Source organism: Tachysurus fulvidraco, chromosome 7 (genome assembly GCF_022655615.1).
Source record: "Tachysurus fulvidraco isolate hzauxx_2018 chromosome 7, HZAU_PFXX_2.0, whole genome shotgun sequence".
NCBI lineage: Eukaryota > Metazoa > Chordata > Actinopteri > Siluriformes > Bagridae > Tachysurus > Tachysurus fulvidraco.
The window spans coordinates 1,992,694-1,997,513 of NC_062524.1; positions in this window are offsets into that span (position 1 = coordinate 1,992,694).

Sequence of the window (4,820 nt, forward strand, 5' to 3'; positions counted from 1 at the left end):
GGTTTACTGGTATAAAAGATGAAACTCATACTGAAGAAAGACTGAGATGTGAAAAAGGTTCAGGTTTAGTTGTGACTCCAGAAACAGATCCAGAGTCCAGTCAGCAGAGAGACGGAGAGTTTAGCACAACATCAGATAAAGAAAATGGAGAATAGAAAGAATTTTAGTTTGAGAAGCTGTAAGAATCCGAAGCTGGGGGGATTCTGGGTGAAACTGGAAGGGCTTTTAATTCCAAACTATATGTAAAGCATTCTCATAAAGAATCTGTAGTATTTAGACCAGTCAACACACACACACACACACACACACACACACACACAATGTTTATGAAGAGATCTACTTGATTATGTCATGACTGGGACAGAAGTGTGTTAGAAGTGTGTCAGGGCTGTCATATGACTGTCAAAAGTGCGTCTGGAGTGTCAGGCGTGTGTAGGAGTGTGTCCGAAGTGTATAGGAGTTTGTCAGGGGTGTGTAGGAGTGTGTCAGGGGTGTTTAGGAGTGTGTCAGGGGTGTGTAGCAGTGTGATAGGAATGTGTATGTGTGTCAGCGGCGTGTAGGAGTGTGTCAGGGGTGTGTATGTGTGTCAGGGGTGTGTAGGAGTGTGTCAGGGGTGTGTATGTGTGTCAGGGGTGTGTAGGAGTGTGTCAGGCGTGTGTAGGAGTGTGTCAGGGGTGTGTACGTGTGTCAGGGGTGTGTACGTGTGTCAGGGGTGTGTATGTGTGTCAGGGGTGTGTAGGAGTGTGTCAGGGGTGTGTAGGAGTGTGTCAGGGGTGTGTAGGAGTGTGTCAGGGGTGTGTATGTGTGTCAGGGGTGTGTAGGAGTGTGTCAGGGGTGTGTACGTGTGTCAGGGGTGTGTAGGAGTGTGTCAGGGGTGTGTGGTGAGTATAGCTAAACAATGTGTGATATGTGGAATGTTCTGATCTTCCTGTTCAGTTTGTAACATCATCATCATCATCATCATCATCATCATCAGTCCTACACAAAGCTTACTGCTATTTCTATAAGGATCAATAAAACCAACCAATAAACATAACACACTTCTGTTTTTCCTTCTTCCAACTTTGTCTGTTGTTCTAAATGAATTTAAACATGTTCACAATTTTAACACACGTATTCGAGCTTGACTTCTACATCATCTGGAAGGTAAGATGAAGATCAGCTGCTCTGGTGCTCAGAATATACACAGAGACCCAGATGTGGGGGAAAAAACCTTTCATTAAACGTATTATTAAATAAAATAATAACAATAAATAACAATATTCATAAATATTGTATTCAATACAAATGAAGTAACTTTTGAAAATGTTTTTCTATGAAACTTTTTCTCCTGCATACATTCAGCTCATCACAGTCTAGTTTCTCCTCAGATGTAGAGGGAAATGATCTTCATCCTTATTACATCATCAGCTACATGTAGTTACTAATCTGCAGTCCTCAGGAACTTTGGCTGCTTCCTGTTTCTCTGAGGAATAAATATGAAGCTGTACACTCATTATTTACACACAAAAACAAACAGACCACAGTAGATGGATGAATAGATGGGTGGGTGGATGGATGGGTTGCTGTGTGGATGGATGGATGGGTGGGTTGCTGTGTGGATGGATGGATGGGTTGCTGTGTGGATGGATGGATGGATGGATAGATGGGTTGCTGTGTGGATGGACAGATGGATGGATGGATGGGTTGCTGTGTGGATGGACGGATGGATGGATGGATGGATGGGTTGCTGAGTGGATGGATGGATGGGTTGCTGTGTGGATGGATGGACGGATGGATGGGTGGGTTGCTGTGTGGATGGATGGATGGATGGATGGATGGATGGATGGATGGATGGGTTGCTGTGTGGATGGATGGATGGATGGATGGATGGATGGGTTGCTGTGTGGATGGATGGATGGATGGGTTGCTGTGTGGATGGACAGATGGAAGGATGGATGGATGGATGGGTTGCTGTGTGGATGGATGGATGGATGGATGGATGGATGGATGGATGGATGGGTTGCTGTGTGGATGGATGGATGGATGGGTTGCTGTGTGGATGGACAGATGGAAGGATGGATGGATGGATGGATGGGTTGCTGTGTGGATGGATGGATGGATGGATGGATGGATGGGTTGCTGTGTGGATGGACAGATGGAAGGATGGATGGATGGATGGATGGATGGGTTGCTGTGTGGATGGATGGATGGATGGATGGGTTGCTGTGTGCATGGACAGATGGAAGGATGGATGGATGGACGGATGGCAAGTCAGGTAAGGGGTTTGAGGAAATACACAAAGGGTTAAAATCATTATAAGACCAGGATCAGACCCATGAGCAGAGATATAAGATGTAGATATAACATATAGATGAGACACAGAGGGACTTTTTACACCCGGTCACTTCCTGTGTTGCCTCTAAACCGATGTCTGTCTGATCTGTTAAAACTGTCCCATTTACATCAGGACACATAAACGCGTCTCGGCGAATCGGATATCGATCCCATCTTTCTGCTCCCGCCCACAATGCTAATATATTTGCCCTCATTTCCGGGGTAATTGTAACAGAACACACTTTGGTGTGTGTGGTTTTCAGAACGCGATCAAACAGAAGACGTAAAAACTGGTTACGACGTTTATGTTACAAAAAACAGCGTTTACATTTATGTGTTTCTGGCGCGATGCGCGACTCGTGAGTCACCTGCGAGTGACGTAGTTCCGTTTGGGAGGAGTAGAGAACAACCACATGCATTTACACCTGTCCAGTTTCATCTGTAACGCGTCCCAGACCTCCTCCTGAAGGGGTTTGTACCATCGGGTTTATATCCGTCTCCAAAACGTTTCAGAGGGCATTTAGACCTGGTGTTTTTACCATCGGGTAGATATCTGATCACAGGAAACACAGGAAGTGACCAGGTGTAAAAAGCCCATAGATATAGATGTATAGACATGTATAAATGTCATGTGTACAGCAGGTTTAGTGTATAAACATATAGATGTATAATGTGTACAGCAGGTTTAGTGTATAAACATATAGATGTATAATGTGTACAGCAGGTTTACTGTATAAACATATAGATGTATAAATGTCATGTGTACAGCAGGTTTAGTGTATAAACATATAGATGTATAAATGTCATGTGTACAGCAGGTTTAGTGTATAAACATATAGATGTATAATGTGTACAGCAGGTTTAGTGTATAAACATATAGATGTATAAATGTCATGTGTACAGCAGGTTTAGTGTATAAACATATAGATGTATAATGTGTACAGCAGGTTTAGTGTATAAACATATAGATGTATAATGTGTACAGCAGGTTTAGTGTATAAACATATAGATGTATAATGTGTACAGCAGGTTTACTGTATAAACATATAGATGTATAATGTGTACAGCAGGTTTAGTGTATAAACATATAGATGTATAATGTGTACAGCAGGTTTACTGTATAAACATATAGATGTATAAATGTCATGTGTACAGCAGGTTTAGTGTATAAACATATAGATGTATAATGTGTACAGCAGGTTTAGTGTATAAACATATAGATGTATAATGTGTACAGCAGGTTTAGTGTATAAACATATAGATGTATAATGTGTACAGCAGGTTTAGTGTATAAACATATAGATGTATAATGTGTACAGCAGGTTTAGTGTATAAACATATAGATGTATAATGTGTACAGCAGGTTTAGTGTATAAACATATAGATGTATAATGTGTACAGCAGGTTTACTGTATAAACATATAGATGTATAATGTGTACAGCAGGTTTAGTGTATAAACATATAGATGTATAATGTGTACAGCAGGTTTACTGTATAAACATATAGATGTATAATGTGTACAGCAGGTTTACTGTATAAACCCACACCTGCTTCCTGCTTGTCTCTACTGGGTGGTTACGACTCGGCCTTGATGGATGTTTCACCAGGAGAACGATTCAAACACACGTGAGATATGAAGACTTACAGTTACTGCCACTGACTTCAATACAGATTTCCTTTCCTTCTGTCTCTCTCTCTCTGTCTGACTGTCTGTCTGTCTCTCTCTCTCTCTGTCTCTGTCTGTCTATCTCTCTCTCTCTCTCTGTCTGTCTGTATGACTCTCTCTGTCTGTCTCTGTCTGTCTGTCTGTCTGTCTCTCTCTCTCTCTCTCTTCTCTCTCTCTGTCTGTCTGTCTATCTCTCTCTCTCTGTCTCTGTCTGTCTGTATGACTCTCTCTGTCTGTCTCTCTCTGCCTGTCTGTCTCTCTCTCTCTCTCTGTCTGTCTGACACTCTGTCTGTCTGTCTGTCTGTCTGTCTCTCTCTCTCTCTGTCTGTCTGACTCTCTCTCTCTCTCTGTCTCTCTCTCTCTCTCTCTCTCTCTCTCTCTCTCTCTCTCTCTCTCTCTCTCTCTCTCTCTCTCTCTCTCTCTCTCTCTCTCTCTAGGAGGTGGAACAGGAGAACACTGGTTCCCCTTCCCTAGGAACAGGAACTCCCCCAGACTGTAAATAGAGGCAGATCGAGCTTCTATTATCCTCAGTGTCTATTTGCATTTAGATGGAAAAAGAAACACAGCAGGTCAAACTGTCTTCTGTATCTGTCTCACTCTCACTATCATTCTCATTCACACAGGGAGAGAGAGAGAGAGAGAGAGAGAGAGAGAGAGAGAGAGAGAGAGAGAGAGAGAGAGAGCGGAACCCACACGAACCTCTATGTCTTTCTCTCTCTCTTTCATAGAGATAATGAGGCAGCTCGTTTGAAAGACTCTGCATCTTTTCTTTTCCATCTTCTCTCTGCCATCTCCTCTTTTCTCTTTTCTTTCCTCCTGATAAAGCCTTTATTGAAT